General features: G+C 47.0%; 1 pseudogene; it reads left to right on the forward strand.

The window, feature by feature from the left end:
* The first annotated feature begins 14,720 nt into the window (after nucleotides 1-14,720).
* LOC134950053 (5S ribosomal RNA) lies at nucleotides 14,721-14,839 on the forward strand (annotated as a pseudogene).
* Nucleotides 14,840-18,277: the final 3,438 nt, after the last annotated feature.

Consider the following 18,277-nt stretch of genomic DNA (forward strand, 5'->3'; position numbering starts at 1 on the left):
AGAACAGAAGTCTACTTCAGGTTTGCCTAAGTCCTCCGCATGACTGCATGACTGAGATATTGTGTCCCAGGGGTACCGGCTGGAATTGCAAGATCTCCCTAATTGTTTCTTCACATCGGGCTTGCCAGCTGACAGGGCTATCCTGCAGGGAGCCATCCAGAAGTTGGTGGAGGCACAGGTCATCGTACCAGACCCTCCTCAAAGGCAGAACACTGGTTACTATTCGAACCTTTTTTTGGTAACGAAACCGGATGGTTCGGTCAGGCCTATTCTGAACTTAAAATCACCAAACCCTTTTCTGAGGGAGTCGAGTTCAAAATGGAGTCTCTAAGGGCAGTGATATCAGGTCTGGAAGAGGGGGAATTCCTGATATCCCTGGATATCAAGGATGTGTGCATCCACATTCTGATTTGGCGGCCGCATCAGGCTTATCTCTGATTCGCTCTGTTGGACTGTCATTTTCAGTTCCAGGCCCTACTATTTTACCAAGGTGATGGCGGAAATGATGGTTCTCCGCAGGCAGGGGGTGAACATAATTCCGTATGTGGACGATCTGCTGATAAAGGCATAGTCCAAGGAGAAGCTTTTTCAGTTAATAGCTCTCACGACCCTGCTTCTCAAGGAACGGTTGGATCCTGAATATCCCAAAATCTCATTGGGAACCAACCAGGAGGTTGTCCTTTCTGGGAATGATCCTCGACACGGAGGTGCAGAGGGTGTTTCTTCCAGAGGAAAAATTTTTGATAATGAAAACAATGGTCCAGGATGTCTTGAAGCCAGCCCGGGTGTCTGTTCATCGGTGCATTCGCCTTCTGGGGAAGATGGTGGCCTCTTACGAGGCTCTGCAGTATGGGAGGTTTCACGCTCTGTCCTTCCAACTGGATCTCCTAAACATGTGGTCGGGATCCCATCTACACATGCACCATAGAATAAGTCTGTCGTCAAAGGCCAGGATTTCACTCCTCTGGTGGCTGCAATTACCTCACCTTCTAGAGGGCCGCAGGTTCGGGATTCAGGACTGGATCCTTCTAACCACGGATGCAAGTCTCCGGGGCTGGGGCGCAGTCACTCAAGGGGAAACCTTCCAAAGAAGGTGGTCAAGTCTGGAAGCCGGCCTACCGATAAACTTTCTGGAACTAAGAGCCGTCTACAACGGTCTTCTCCAAGTGGCCCATCTTCTGAGAAATCGGGCCAATTCAAGTACAGTCAGACGACGTAATGACAGTGGCTTACATAAACCGACAAGGCGGAACAAAGAGAAGAGCTGCAATGTCAGAGGTAACCAGAATCCTCCTCTGGGCAGAAAAACACGCGTTGGCGCTGTCGGCAAACTTCATTCTGTGAGTAGTCAACTGGGCAGCAGACTTCCTCAGCAGACACTATCTCCATCCATGGGAGAGGGGCCTCCATCCGGAGGTGTTCAAGGAGGTAACATCTTTGGGGCGTACCCCAAATCGATATGATGGCTGCTAGTCTCAACAAGAAGCTTCGGCGGTATTGTTCCAGGTCAAGGGACCCGCAAGCAGTGGCGGTGGGTGTCCAGTAGGTGTACGTTTTTCCTCCACTTCCACTCATTCCAAAAGTTCTCAAACTCATAAGGAGAACAGGAGTTCAGGCAATCCTCATTGCTCCAGACTGGCCAAGAAGGGCTTGGTACGGGGATCTTCTGGATCTACTGCTGGAAGAGCCGAGGCCTCTTCCTCTTCGGGAGGCCCTGCTGCAGCAGGTGCTGTTCGCCTATCAAGACTTACCACAGCTACGTTTGACGGCATGGAGGTTGAACGCCAGATACGATCTCGAAAGGTTATTCCTACTCTGATACAGGCTAGGAAAGGAGTGATGTCTAAACATTACCATCGTATTTGGAAAATATGTGTCTTGGTGTGAGTCCAAGAAATTTCCTGCAGTGGAGTTTCGACTGGTACTGTTTCTCCTCTTCCTGCAAGCAGTTGTGGATATGGGCCTGAGGTTTGGATCCATAAAGGTATAGATTTCGGCCCTATCCATTTTCTTCCAAGAAGCAGTTGGCTGCCCTTCCCGAGGTTCAGACTTTTTTGAAGGGAGTTCTGCACATCCAACCTCCCTTTGTACCGCCTATGGCGCCAGGGGATCTTAAAGTGGTGTTGCAGTTCCTCCAGTCTGACAGGTTTGAACCTCTACAGGAGGTTGAGGTCAAGTTTCTCATGGAAGGCTGTCACTTTGTTGGCCTTAGCTTCTGCTAAACGTGTTGGAGTTGGGGGCTTTGTCATGTATAAGCCCATACTTTATCTTCCATGAAGATAGAGCTAAGCTTAGGACACGTCAGCAGTTTATTCTGGAGGTTGGGTCGGCATTTCATATCATCCAACCTATTGTGATGCCAGTTGCGACTGAATCTTCAATTTCATCATAAGTCCTTAGATGTTGTAAGGGCTCTCAAAATCCTATGTGACGAGAACTGCTCGTCACAGAAAATTGGACTCTGTTTGTCCTTTAATGATCCCAAGAATATTGGGTGTCCTGCTTCTAAGCAGATGATCTCTCGCTGGATCAGGTTCACTATCCAGCATGCATATTCTACGGCAGGCTTGCCGTGTCCTACGTCTGCTAAGGCCCACTCTACTCGTAAGGTGGGTTCTTTCTGGGCGGCAGCCCGGGGTGTCTCAGCATTACAACTCTACCGAGCAGCTACTTGGTTAAGGTCGGACACGTTTGCAAAGTTCTACAAGTTCGATACTTTGGCCCCTGAGGACCTTAAGTTTGGTCAGCTGGTTCTGCAGGAGCCACCTCGGTACATCCCCATGGTACCAATGTGGACCCCAGCATCCTCTAGGACGGAAGAGAAAATAGGATTTTAATTACCTACCGGTAAATCCTTTTCTCGTAGTCCGTAGTGAATGCTGGGCACCCGCCCAGCGCTTCGTTATCCTGCATTGGTTATTTAGTTCAGTACTACTTAGTTCTGGGTAAGTACTGTCTTGTTACTTGGTAAGTAATCCCGTTTAGCCGTTGCTGATGTTTCAAGCTAGTTAGCTTGGGTTGCCTTGTGTGTGAGCTGGTGTGAATTTCGCCACTATCTGTGTATAATCCTTCTCTCGAAGATGTCCGTCTCGGGCAGTTTCTAGACTGAGTCTGGTAGGAGGGGCATAGAGGGAGGAGCCAGCCCACACTCAAACTCTTAAAGTGCTAGTGGCTCCTAGTGGACCTGTCTATACCCCATGGTACTAATGTGGACCCCAGCATCATCTACAGACTACGAGAAAAGGATTTACCGGTAGGTAATTAAAATCCTATTTTCCTCCCCCCTATATCTGCTGGGAGCTCTTTACTAAAAGTACTCATTGGAGAACAACTGAAGTGGTTTAAAGTATAAAAAAAAAAAAAAAATTTAGGGATATTTAAAAATACTTAATTATAAACACCACTGTCTCTGGCAAGGTCCCCGGGTTAGCCATAGGATAACAATGAGATATGATGAAGCGACAGCAGATTTGCACCAATCGGTCAAAGCTTTTCCGGCCTCCCAGCATGCAACGGCCCATCCATATATCCCCGTCTCCTTGCTCAGGCAAATAATTTTTTTGTTTAGTGCAGCAGGAGCCGGACCATGGTCAAAGGGCTGCTGGTTTTTAGCAGCCCTAAGCTTTCTTATTTTATTTTTATAGTCTTGCTATTTTTTTGAGTGATCTTTCTAAACAGTATACCTTTAGAGTCGCTCCAGCAACGCTTGCCCATGAGTACAGTGCTGTTTCGGCGGGCGTCTGTGTCGTATATACTAGCAGGTCCGGCAGACTTTACCAGGCTGTGGCCGGAGCACGGGGAGAAGGTAAGGCATTACCTTAAATGCTTAGAAGGGGGAATACGGACACAGCTGCACTGTTTTGGGAGGAGACCACCAAACAGTCGCTGACACGGCTGCCTCCTCTGGTGCACCAGCGCTAGGCATGAGGGATCAGAGGCTCCAGGAATAGTATGAGGCTGCGATCCCTAGGGTTGATGTCAGCATTGGGGAGTCAGACGCTCTCCTGGTTGCCCCTCCCCCCAGTTCATGACTAGTTTCCTCCGAATTTCCCGCCATGAACTGTTTCCTGCTTCCGTCTCAAACGCTGTACATGTAGGGAACCCAGTCGCGGCATAGGCGGCTGTGTGACTGGTGCGTCCGTGTTCACTATAGGTTCATGGAGCGGAAGTGTACACAAGTAGCGTCTGGATCCACTCTGCATTCGCTAATGTATTGATCGGTCCTGAAAGCGAGGTGAGTCTTCCTGTATCCCACTCTGAGTACGGGTTATACAGCACTAAAGTCTCAAACTACCTTTTGAGTACGAATAGTTAGATAAGTACCTATTGAATAGGAGTCTGTATACATTTACTGTTTCTTTTGCATTTGTGTCTGAATACATTGGATCTGTTTATACATGATGCAGTAATATGTTCTGATACATACTTAAAGTGTAGTTGTAGTTGATGTGCTCATATTGCTTAATATACTAATGAAGTGTTGATTATCATGTCTAAGAGCAGCAAAGTTGAGGAAGGTACTCACACAGCAACACCAATACTCATATCATGTTTGTCTTGCAAAACTGTGTTATCCTCTCAGGATCTGGTTCAGGATGGTTTGTGTGCAAATTGTTTTTGCTTTCATCAGGGGTTAATGAAAAATACAAGGCAGATTCAGGTGCAGATGGATCTACCTTGGGCTATGTTTGCGCAGACTTTATCCAGTATAGCTGAATGGATAATTCCTCCAACTCCTGTACCAGGGATAGTTTACACTATTAACCCTTACATGCAGCTACCCACCTATGGTGTATCCCTTCCAGCAGCAGCCTCTCAAAAGAAACAAGCTGATAAGCCAGTGGTAGGTAAATCTTCACCCTGACAGGCTACACATGATTCAGATGAGGATTCATCGGAAGATGAAAGCTCAATTCTACTTCGGCATACGAAGAGGAGGAGGAAGGTCTCGGCTCAGTGGATATAGCGAAGTTAATTAAAGCAATGAAAGCCATTCTATCCTTAGATGATTCAGCAGGGCCTGTGTTAAAAACCAAGGCACCTGTGTTTAAACGTCCCAAAACAGTTAAAACTGAGTTTTCAGGGTCAGATCAGCTGACTGAAATTATTGAAGAGGCTTGGGCTACGCCCAATAAGAAGTTTAGAATTCCTAAGAAATGGAATTCCAATTATCATTCTCTTCCAGCTGGGGATTTTTAAAAAAGGGAGGTGGCTCCTAAAGTAGATACGCATGTAATTCGATTAGTACGAAAATCTACATTACCTTTCCTATCTGACATCATTTAATGATGTTGAAGGCAGAGTGGATCGTTTTCTAAACCATTTTTTCTCCTGTCTGGGGCAGTCATAAGGCCAGCCATGGCTTCAGCTTGGATGGCAAAGGCAGTGGCTGCCTTGGCTGATGCATTGGAGGGGGACTTTTCTATAGCTTCTAGAGAGCAAAAATCCCACATAGCTCATATAAAACAGGCTGCAATGTTCCTGGAAGAAGCAGCATTGGATATGGGTACTATTGCCTCCAGGGCATCAGCTTCAACAATCGCTGCTCGCAGAGCAGTTTGGCTACATACGTGGAAAGCTGATTCAGAATTTAAGAAGGTTTAGGAATAATTACCTTTTTCTGGAAATATTATTTTTGGTAAATGACAGATATTCTGGAGTCAGAAGCAGACTCCAAGAAGGTCAAGTTTTCTTCCACATACAATTTCAAACCTATAGTTCCGGCTTTTCTGCCCTTTCGGTCTCAAGGAAAAGCTAAAGGAAAAAGTGATGGCAAGCAGGCCCAATACAACAAGTCTGGTAAGACTAAAAAGCATTGGGCTACCAGAGGACCGGTTGGGAAGACCAATAATAAACCATCAGCCTGATGGTGTGGGCCTCCACCTGAGGGCCCCCGGGGTGGGGGGCCTGACTTCTTCAGTTTACACAGATCTGGCAGCAGTCTACAACAGATGCCTGGGTGCAGGAAGCGGTATCTCTAGGTTATGCTTTTGCCTTCAAGAAGCACCCTCCTCGAAGGTGGTGGTGGTTTTTTTTTTTTTTTTGTACCAGCCCGTCTCGGGTAGAGACGAAGGCCAGGGCTTTGTTAGAGGCAGTTCAGAAATTGCTTCAGTCAGGAGTAGTCCTTCCAGTTCCTCCTGCACAACGAGGAAAGGGTCTATACTCCAACCTGTTTTTAGTTCAGAAGCCAAATGGGTCTTTTTGGCCCAATCTCAAAGTACTGAACAAATACATTTGGGTACCTCTGTTTCACATGGAGACGTTGCGTTCCATGATATACAGGATGCTTACCTACATGTTTCTATAGCACTGTCCCATCAGTGCTATCTCGGGTTCGCTATCCTCCAACAGCATTTTCAGTTCCACGCCCTATCTTTTGTGTTAACCACAGCTCCCAGAGTTTTTACCAAGATTATGGTGGTAATGGCAGCTTATCTCCGCCAGCAGGGAATAAGAATTTTTCCATACCTCGATCTTTTAATCTTTTCACAGATGCAAGATTTGCTCTTATGTCATCTGGAACAGACAATAAAGTTTCTGCAGAACTACGGGTGGCTCAAACTGGGCAAAATAGTGTCTGGTTCCGTCACAATGGATGACTCACTTGGGGGCTGTATTGGATTCAGGTCTTCAGAGTAAGTTTACCTCTGAACAAGGTATCCAAGGTCCAGTCAAGGATTCAGGACTTGTTACACAGTCAAAAGGTATCCACACGCATTGCTGCGTGAATGATCTGTTTGATGGTGTCAACATTCGACATGGTGGAGTGTGCACAATTCCACTTGAGGCCTCTGCAGCGTCTGATTCTTGCCAAATGGAATGGGTTGCTTAAGATGATAAAAACAGACCATGTCAATAGCAGTAAGAAGGTCATTAGCCTGGTGGCTACAGACATCCCATCTGGACAAGAGAGAGATCTCATGGTGTACCATTTGAACAACAAAGTTCTCGTGTACGGGTCAAGAACAAAGGGCGATCTTTGTGGATGCCCTGTTGGTGAGATGGGACTTTCATCTGGCTTATGTGTTTCCTTCAATCACCCTATTACCCAGGGTGGTGAGAAAGATAAAGCAAGGGAAAGGTGCCATAATACGAATAGCTCCAGCTTGGCCCAGAAGACATTGGTACACAGATCTGCAGAGGATGTCGATAGATGTTCCACTTCTGCTCCCTCAACGTCCAGATCTACTGATGCAGGGTCCTTGTTATCAGACATCTGGATCGACTTTGCCGGCGTGGCTCTTGAAACCTCTATATTCTGAAGTAAGGAGTATTCTCGCAACAGTTAATTCAAACTATGCTCAGAGCAAACCTTCCTCAGCTCGCATTTATCACCGAATATGGCAAACCTATATTCATTGTTGCAGTGAACGGAAAATGGACCCGAAGTCTTTCAGAGTTTCCAGGGTCTTAGCATTCCTTCAGGCAGGAATGGATAAAGGTTTGAAGGTGGCTACCTTATGAGTACAAGTGTCAGCATTGACTGTATGGTTCCAAAAGAAAATTGCCAATTTACAGGATGTGTGTACTTTTTTTCCAGGGAATTCTGCGCATTCAACCTTCTTTTGTTCCTCCAACAGTGCCTTGAGACCTGTCTAGTCCTGAAAGCCCTTCAAGTTGCCCCGTTTGAACCACTTAATAGAGTGGATCTTAAATGGTTGACAGCTAAAGTTCTTTACTGGCTATGGCGTCTGCTAGAAGAGTATCAGATTTAGGGGCATTATCATGTCGTTCCCCATTTCTTTTTTTTTTCTTTTTCTTTTTTATCCAGATAAAGCAGTTCTCAGAACTAGATCTGGGTATCCTCCGAAGGTGGTGTCTAAATTCCACCTAATGAAGAAATTGTAGTCCCAGCTTTCCAGGTACTGGGCCATTCTGCGGGAGATGCGTTGCTGGACGTGGTCCATGCATTAAGGATCTACGTGGATCATACCATCAAAAAGACAGATTCGCTCTCTTCATTCTCTACGGATTTCACAAGAGAGGATGGCCTGCTGATAAGATGGCTTTGGATAACTATTGCAGAAGCGCATTCTCAGGCTGATCTCCCTGTTCTGGCTAATATCTCTGCTCACTCTACTCATAAGGTAGGTCCATCATGGGCAGCACAACGTGGTGCTTCAGCAGAACAGATATGTAAGACAGCCACATGGTCTTCCATTAACACATTCATTAGACATTATGCCTTGGATACTTTTGCCTCTCATGACTCTGAATTTGGGTGAAGGATTCTCCTGTCCAATCAGTCCCCACCACTAAATTGCTTTGGGAAATTCCATTGTTATCCTGTGGACCCTGCCGGAGAAATATGTTATGGTAAGAACTTACCGTTGATAACTGTGTTTCTCCTAAATTCACAGGGATCCCACCCTAACGCACCTGATTTGAGGATCCTTTTACTCACCTCTTCCTCCTTGTACGGAAGGGTGTGCATGTGTGTTCTTATCGCCTGATTAGGGCTATCTATGATGCTCCTGCCTTGAGCTTTGGAATACAACTGATTTGCCTGAGCAAGGAGGCGGGGATATATGGACGGGCCCGTTGCATGCTGGGAAGCCGGAAAAGCTTTGACCGATTGGTGCAAATCCGCTGTCGCTTAATCATATCCCATTGTTATCCTGTGGACTTAGGAGAAATACCGTTATCAACGTTAAGTTCTTACCATAACGTATATTTCTCTAACGTCCTAGTGGATGCTGGGGACTCCGTAAGGACCATGGGGAATAGACTGGCTCCGCAGGAGACATGGGCACTTTAAGAAAGAATTTGGATTCTGGTGTGCTCTGGCTCCTCCCTCTATGTCCCTCCTCCAGACCTCAGTTTGAATCTGTGCCCGGACGAGCTGGGTGCTATTTAGTGAGCTCTCCTGAGCTTGCTATAAGAAAGTATTTTGTTAGGTTTTTTAGTTTCAGGCAGATCTGCTGGCAACGGGCTCCCTGCATCGTGGGACTGAGAGGAGAGAAGCAGCCCTACTCTCTGAAGATAGGTCCTGCTTCTTAGGCTACTGGACACCATTAGCTCCAGAGGGATCGTACACACGATCTCACCCTTTATCGTCCGATCCCGGAGCCGCGCCGCCGTCCCCCTCGCAGAGCCGGAAGACAGAAGCCGGGTGAAAGAAGCAAGAAGACTTCGAAATCGGCGGCAGAAGACTCCAGTCTTCACTGAGATAGCGCACAGCACTGCAGCTGTGCGCCATTGCTCCCACACTACACCCACATACTCCGGTCACTGTAGGGTGCAGGGGGTGGCGCCCTGGGCAGCAATTAGGACCTCTTGGCAAAAGGTACACATATATACAGTTGGGCACTGTATATATGTATGAGCCCCCGCCATAATAGTGTACAGAAACGCGGGACAGAAGCCCGCCGCTGAGGGTCGGGGCTTCTTCCTCAGCACTCACCAGCACCATTTTCTCTCCACAGCTCCGCTGAGAGGAAGCTCCCCAGGCTCTCCCCTGCAGATTCACGGTAGAAGAGAGTAAAAAGAGAAGGGGGGCACATAAATTTGGCGCAAAAACATAATATACAGCAGCTACTGGGTTAACACTAAGTTACTGTGTGATTCCTGGGACATATAGCGCTGGGGTGTGTGCTGGCATACTCTCTCTCTGTCTCTCCAAAGGACCTGGTGGGGGAACTGTCTTCAAAAAAGAGCATCCCCTGTGTGTTTGTGGTGTGTCGGTACGCTTGTGTCGACATGTTTGACGAGGAAGGCTATGTGGAAGCAGAGCGGGAGCAAATGAATGTCGGGTCTCCGCCGACGGCGCCGACCCCTGATTGGATGGATATGTGGAAGGTTTTAAATTATAATGTTAATTCCTTGCATAAAAGGTTGGATAAAGCTGAAACCTTAGGACAGTCAGGGTCTCAACCCATGCCTGATCCGATGTCGCAGAGGCCATCAGGGTCTCGGAAGCGCCAACTATCCCAAATTGTTGACACAGATACCGACATGGATTCTGACTCCAGTGTCTATTACGCTGATGCAAAGTTACAGCCTAAATTGGCTAAAGCCATCCGTTTATATGATTATAGCAATGAAGGATGTGTTGCACATCACAGAGGAAACCCCAGTCCCTGACAAGAGGGTTCATATGTTTGGGGAAAAAAGGCAGGAGGTGACCTTTCCCCCTTCACATGAGCTAAATGAGTTATGTGAAAAGGCTTGGGAATCCCCAGATAAAAAACTGCAGATTTCCAAGAGGATGCTTATGGCGTATCCCTTCCCGCCAACGGACAGGTTACGCTGGGAATCCTCCCCTAGGGTGGACAAAGCTCTAACGCTTATCCAAGAGGGTAGCCCTGCCGTCACAGGATACAGCCACCCTAAAAGATGCTGCGGATAGAAAGCAAGAGGGTACCCTGCAGTCCATTTATACACATTCAGGTACCTTACTAAGGCCGGCAATTGCGTCGGCCTGGGTGTGTAGTGCTGTAGCAGCATGGACGGATACCTTGTCTGAGGAACTTGATACTTTAGACAAGGATACTATATTAATGACCCTGGGGCATATAAAAGACGCTGTCCTATATATATGAGAGATGCTCAAAGAGACATTAGCCTACTGGGCTCTAGAATAAATGCAATGTCGATTTCTACCAGAAGGGTCCTGTGGACTCTGCAATGGACAGGCGATGCCGACTCAAAAAGGCACATGGAGGTTTTACCTTACAAGGGTGAGGAACTGTTTGGGGAGGGTCTCTCGGACCTGGTCTCCACAGCTACTGCTGGAAAGACAAATTTTTTGCCATATGTTCCCTCACAACCTAAGAAAGCACCGTATTACCAAATGCAGTGCTTTCGATCACAAAAAGGCAAGAAAGTCCGAGGTGCGTCCTTTCTTGGCAGGGGCAGAGTAAGGAAGCTGCACAACACAGCTAGTTCCCAGGAACAGAAGTCCTCCCCGGCTTCCACTAAATCCACCGCATGACGCTGGGGCTCCACATGCGGAGCTAGGCCCAGTGGGGGCGCGTCTCCTAAATTTCAGCCACAAGTGGGTTCACTCCCAGGTGGATCCCTGGGCAATAGAGATTGTGTCTCAGGGATACAAGCTGGAATTCGAAGAGATGCCCCCTCACCGATACTTCAAATCGGCCCTACCAGCTTCCCCATTAGAGAGGAAAGTAGTGTTAGCTGCAATTCACAAATTGTATCTTCAGCAGGTGGTGGTCAAGGTTCCCCTCCTTCAACAAGGGAAGGGTTATTATTCGACCATGTTTGTGGTACCGAAACCGGACGGTTCGGTCAGACCCATATTAAATTTAAAATCTCTGAACATATACCTGAAAAGGTTCAAGATGGAATCGCTCAGAGCGGTCATTGCAAGCCTGGAAGAGGGGGATTTTATGGTGTCTCTGGACATAAAGGATGCATACCTTTTTATGTCCCCATTTATCCACCTCATCAGGCGTACCTCAGATTTGTGGTGCAGGATTGTCATTACCAATTTCAGACGTTGCCGTTTGGTCTCTCCACAGCACCGAGAATATTTACCAAGGTGATGGCAGAAATGATGGTACTCCTGCGGAAGCAAGGGGTCACAATTATCCCATACTTGGACGATCTCCTCATAAAAGCGAGGTCAAGAGAGCAGTTACTGATCAGCGTAGCACGCTCTCTGGAAGTGTTAGGACAGCACAGCTGGATTCTGAATATTCCAAAGTCGCAGTTGATTCCTACGACTCATCTACCCTTCCTGGGCATGATTCTGGACACAGACCAGAAGAGGGTTTATCTCCCGATAGTGAAGGCTCAGGAACTCATGACACTGGTCAGAGACCTATTAAAACCAAAAAAGGTGTCTGTGCATCACTGCACACGAGTCCTGGGAAAGATGGTGGCATCATACGAGGCCATTCCCTTCGGCAGGTTCCATGCGAGTACCTTTCAATGGGATCTCCTGGACAAGTGGTCCGGATCACATCTTCAGATGCATCGTTTAATCACCCTATCCCTCAGGGCCAGGTTGTCTCTCTCCTGTGGTGGCTGCAGAGTGCTCACCTTCTGGAGGGCCGCAGATTCGGCATTCAGGACTGGGTCCTGGTGACGACGGACGCAAGCCTCCGGGGGTGGGGGGCAGTCACGCAGGGAAGAAATTTCCAAGGCCTGTGGTCAAGTCAGGAGACTTGCCTTCACATCAACATCCTGGAACTAAGGGCCATTTACAACGCCCTCCGTCAAGCGGAGTCCCTACTTCGCGACCAACCGGTTCTGATTTAGTCAGACAACATAACCGCAGTGGCTCATGTAAACCGCCAAGGCGGCACAAGGAGCAGAGTGGCGATGGTGGAAGCCACCAGGATTCTTCGCTGGGCGGAGAATCACGTAAGTGCACTGTCAGCAGTGTTCATCCCGGGAGTGGACAACTGGGAAGCAGACTTCCTCAGCAGACACGACCTCCACCCGGGAGAGTGGGGACTTCATCAAGAAGTCTTCACACAGATTACAAGTCGGTGGGAACTACCACAGATAGACATGATGGCGTCACGCCTCAACAAAAAGCTACAGAGCTATTGCGCCAGGTCAAGGGACCCTCAGGCGGTAGCTGTAGACGCCCTGGTGACACCATGGGTGTTCCAGTCGGTCTATGTATTTCCTCCTCTTCCTCTCATACCCAAGTTACTGAGGATAATAAGAAAAAGAGGAGTAAGAACAATTCTCATTGTTCCAGATTGGCCACGAAGGACTTGGTATCCAGATCTGCAAGAATTGCTCACAGAGGATCCGTGGCCTCTTCCTCTAAGACAGGACCTGTTGCAACAGGGACCCTGTCTCTTCCAAGACTTACCGCGGCTGCGTTTGACGGCATGGCAGTTGAACGCCGGATCCTAGCAGAAAAGGGTATTCCGGAGGAGGTCATTCCTACGCTGATAAAGGCTAGGAAGGACGTAACGGCTAAACATTATCACCGGATATGGCGAAAATATGTTTCTTGGTGTGAGGCCAGCAATGCTCCTACAGAGGAGTTCCAGCTGGGCCGTTTTCCTTCAGTCAGGAGTGGATTTGGGCCTAAAGTTAGGCTCAATTAAGGTCCAGATTTCGGCCCTTTCCATTTTCTTTCAAAAGGAGTTGGCTTCTCTGCCAGAAGTTCAGACGTTTGTGAAAGGAGTGCTGCATATTCAGCCTCCTTTTGTGCCTCCCAGTGGCACCTTGGGATCTTAACGTGGTGTTGAGTTTCCTGAAATCACACTGGTTTGAACCACTTAAAACAGTGGAGTTGAAATATCTCACGTGGAAGGTGGTCATGCTATTAGCCTTGGCTTCGGCTAAGCGTGTGTCCGAATTAGCGGCTTTGTCTCATAAAAGCCCATATTTGATTTTCCATATGGATAGAGCGGAATTGAGGACACGTCCACAATTTCTGCCAAAAGTGGTCTCATCCTTTCATATGAACCAACCTATTGTGGTGCCTGTGGCTACTCGTGACTTGGAGGATTCCGAGTTACTAGATGTGGCCAGGGCTTTAAAAGTTTATGTAGCCAGAACGGCTACAGTCAGGAAAACGGAGTCACTGTTTATCCTGTATGCATCCAGCAAGCTTGGTGCTCCTGCTTCAAAGCAGACTTGCTCGCTGGATCTGTAACACGATTCAGCAGGCTCATTCTGTGGCTGGATTGCCGCAGCCAAAATCAGTGAAAGCCCATTCCACTAGGAAGGTGGGCTCTTCTTGGGCGGCTGCCCGAGGGGTCTCGGCATTACAGCTATGCCGAGCTGCTACTTGGTCAGGTGCAAATACGTTTGCAAAGTTCTAAAAGTTTGATACCCTGGCTGAGGAGGACCTATCGTTTGCTCAATCGGTGCTGCAGACTCATCCGCACTCTCCCGCCCGTTTGGGAGCTTTGGTATAATCCCCATGGTCCTTACGGAGTCCCCAGCATCCACTAGGACGTTAGAGAAAATAAGATTTTACTTACCGGTAAATCTATTTCTCGTAGTCCGTAGTGGATGCTGGGCGCCCGTCCCAAGTGCGGACTTTTTCTGCAATGCTTGTATATAGTTATTGCTTAAATAAGGGTTATGTTGTAGTTGCATCAGGGTTTATCTGATGCTCTGTTATTGTTCATACTGTTAACTGGGTAAAGTTATCACAAGTTATACGGTGTGATTGGTGTGGCTGGTATGAGTCTTACCCTGGATTCCCAAAATCCTTTCCTTGTACTGTCAGCTCTTCCGGGCACAGTTTCTTTAACTGAGGTCTGGAGGAGGGACATAGAGGGAGGAGCCAGAGCACACCAGAATCCAAATTCTTTCTTAAAGTGCCCATGTCTCCTGCGGAGCCCGTCTATTCCCCATGGTCCTTACGGAGTCCCCAGCATCCACTACGGACTACGAGAAATAGATTTACCGGTAAGTAAAATCTTATTTTTCATGACTGTTGAATTGTAAATGCCATGTTAAATATAGGCAGGTTTTAGACACCCTGCAATTGGAAGGCTCATCTGAATTAAGTTATCTGTGTGACAACTGTTTATTTGTACCTATAAGCTTATTGACCTTTGACCTTTTCAGCAAACAACCATAGACCAGCATTGTTCCTTCCTCTCCTCGTTTTTTCCTACTTCTAATTTCAGGACTCTCACCATTGATTCAGGGGTACCATCCCTGTCTAACATTGGCAGCAGATCCCCTATTTTCTTCTCCAACCTATATCTACTCTTTTTCTTCCCTATTCGTGAACTCTCATCAGTGATTCCCGAGCCCTCAATATCAAATATTCCTTCTACTTTCATACCACACTGGCAACGCCCGAATCCTTCCGATCTTGGAAGCTAAGCAGTGTTGGGCTGGGTTAGTACTCAAGTGGGAGACTCTTGAGGAATACTCAGTTCAGTAGAAGTCCTTGGACTGTTTTGCTCAGCGTCTAACACTGACAGCAGATTCATCTTGCTCATTCAAGCCTTTTCTATTTCTATCACTCACAAGAGATGTAGCTGACATATCATCAACCTAATATAGGTAAAATTTGATTTATATACCTATTTAGGACCCATATAGGTATTTTTTCAGGCCTCCAGCTGTTATCTTTCTGTATTTTTTGAACCCAGGCAGCCCAGAACTGTTGTTCAGTATTTACACTGTTAAAATTTGTTCTGTGTTCCCTTACCCTCCCTCCCCTCGTTTTGATATTTTGACAAAATATTCTACTACTATTCTATCGATTTTTGCTAATAAAATTTATATATTTTTTTATCATTGATTCTTCTGAGACGTCTATACATACACATACAAGAGTGCGCCCACAAAAGAGTCTTCTTTTCTCTTATTTTGTTGTTGCATGTTTCATTACTGACTCGGGGTGCACCACCAAATATAAGATTAATTAGAAGACTTTGTTTTCTCTTTTTACTCATTACATTTTGGTCTAAATATTATCCATCAGATACGTTATTATTTTCCAGTGCGGTTTACCCCCGATACATGTAGGTTTTAGACACCCAAACACTGACTTTAGACAAAACACGCCCATCCGACTTTTCAATTATTGGAATTTTTGAAACCCTGCTATTAATTGTTGGGTGTCCTTTGAATAGTCTTGCTACCCTTTGGAAGATCTACAAACTCCTAAACATTTGTGACATACCCTGTTATCTCTCCCATCTATTAAGGCTGTTCCCAGTTTAGGATACAGTGGTCTCTCAGTTTGCAGAGCGGTCTCCTGACTACCACTTTGGGCGAGATGCAATGGAGTCAGATCGCTGGACGTACGGGATGCCCACCGATCTCTGAAGTTTTTTTAACTTTTTTTTTTTTTAAAGGGGCGATCATTTTATAAGGCATTGTTTTTGCCTTGTAAATTATTGCTTCACGTCCAGTGTGATCTGACTCCATTACCTCCCATCCTTTATCGCGGAGGTCTGTGTGCTAAATTCCCAATCTTTATATCTCTGTCTGGTACTCTCGGAGTGTTAAGACTTTAGGGGACCTCCATAATTGGTGTAACCCTGCTCCACTTCTTTGCGTGACCACTATGCCTTACCCTCTACTGAAACATTTCAATATCTTCAGATCCAACATTGGTATCTCAGTGTGGTGTACTCCTTTGGGCCTGTACGCCCACCTCCTAGTCTATTATTCCTTCGTCTGACCTCACGTTGAAATAGGGGTAGTATTTTTCCTTTTTGATATCAACTACTTTTCAGATTTGTGCCGCTGGGTTAAATTGCCTGCTCAACTCAACTAGGACACGAGGACATGCACTGAGGCTGGAGGGAGGGAGGTACAGGGGAAATTTGCGGAAACATTATTACACAGAAAGGGTAGTGGACAAGTGGAATAGTCTCCCATCAGAGGTGGTAGAGGCTAAGACAGTAGAGCAATTTAAACATGCATGGGATAGACATAAGGATATCCTTACAAAGAAATAAGGATCAAATAAGGTTAGAGGTAAAAATAATGTAACTTGATGGGAGGAAGATCTGTGTCATAATTGCTGATGCTCTATGGTAGCTCTGTCATGTCCTCCAGTATATACACAAATAAATATAGAGGGAAGGGGGGGGGGGGGGCTTACAGACGCCGGGATCCCGGCAGCATACCGATGCCGGGATCCCGGCGGGGAGGGGCGAGTGCAGCAAGCCCCTTTGCGGGCTCGCTGCGCTCGCCACGCTGCGGGCTCGGTGGCGACCTGCGGTCGCCATGGGTTCTATTCCCACTCTATGGGTGTCGTGGACACCCACGAGTGGAAATAGTCCCTGTTGGTCGGCATGCCGACCATCAGGATAGTGAGCCGTCGGGCTGGTGGAGGAGGTCATGTGACTGTCGGTCAGCTGACCGGCGGTCACATGAATACCACCCCACTTAAAGAACACAGAGTAAAAATAACTGAACTCTTACAATTAACATGGAGTAAAAGTGAAGTTCTTAGCACACATTTGCACAAATATGCATCCAGGTGAACTTCATTGGAGGGTCTCTAATACTATCACATTATATAAATGTATCTAGGTCTTCCCTTCAAACAGCGCCCATATTAATATATAGTCTGCACCGTGCTAATTAAAACACCTGTGGGTAGATGGGAGGGGTGCCAATACCAGAGTGAAGGAGCCTTAACTATTTGTGTCTTTCTGTATGTCACTTTGTTTAAACCACACTGAAATGCATGTCAAATTATTAAACTGATTGTACCTTACCCCAGACAGATTTCATACCTTTTGGCCCTCCTGTTCAAAGTTTTGTTGGTGTAACTTGCAGAGAAGTGGGTCATAATTTTATTTTTATTTTTTCTTTAATGTATTTTGGGTATGCCCTCATATTTGCACTTTTTGGTTTAGAAGTATTTTCTCTAATGGTGTTAGGTTTGTCCTTTGTCTCCCTTCTCAGTCGTTGGCTTTGCTACACAATTTACTCTACGTTAGTTCAACCCCATCAGAGAGATGTGCTAGGTAATTTATATTGCAGCACAAGTTGCTGTAGCTCAGTGCTGGAAATAGCCTCTGTCCTTTTACTTAGGGTGTGCTAAAAAGTTAATTTTCACTTTATGATGGAGACAGAATTTAGACCATACTCTTCTTCCTCCCCAATAATTAATTGGATGGCACTGCATGAATTTGTGACTGATTTGCCTCTAAACCATGGTCCAGGGTTGGCTGGTTTAAACCAGATTAAAAATAGATATAACGTTCTGCAGCGGGGTACACTGTGATCCCACAGAGAATAACATCGGGGTGTAGAGGTGGATCTTGATCCGAGGCACCAACCGGCTAAAAGCTTTGACTGTTCCCAGGATCCATAGTGGCGCCTCCTCTATATCCCCGCCTCCAGGCACTGGAGCTCAGTTTGCAAGTTGGTGCCTGCAGTGCAGACAGCTAACGGAGGGCTGCGCTAAGCAGCCCAAAAAGAGTGCGGTTTTGAAGAAAGAAGACTTCAAGGGCTGCAGCACAGTCACTTAGAAGTGCTATATGTCAGTCTGACATATCGTGCTGCGGCTCCCTCATCTCCCACAGCGACACTGTATACTCCCAAGCCCTGGTTGACCGGTACTTACAGCGGAGGGCTCCGGTCTCATCAGGCACACACTCACCGCTGCTCTCCTGGATCGCGTGGCCGCATCTACAGGGAGGAGGTAAGAGGGTTCCCAAGGCAGGACCCGCTGAAATCGTGATCTGGTGCAGTCTCTAGGGACCCCACTAGACCACCAGGGCAAGGGGCACAGGTCGGATTTATTAAAATCCGTTTCAAATAGGCCCTGCAGTACCCGGTGGTGAAGTCCAGCAAGGGGATAAGGCTCCGACCTGTAGCCCCAGCCCCAGGCGCCTTTTTACTGTAAATGTTC

This window comes from Pseudophryne corroboree, chromosome 8 (assembly GCF_028390025.1).
Source record: "Pseudophryne corroboree isolate aPseCor3 chromosome 8, aPseCor3.hap2, whole genome shotgun sequence".
Classification (NCBI taxonomy): domain Eukaryota; kingdom Metazoa; phylum Chordata; class Amphibia; order Anura; family Myobatrachidae; genus Pseudophryne; species Pseudophryne corroboree.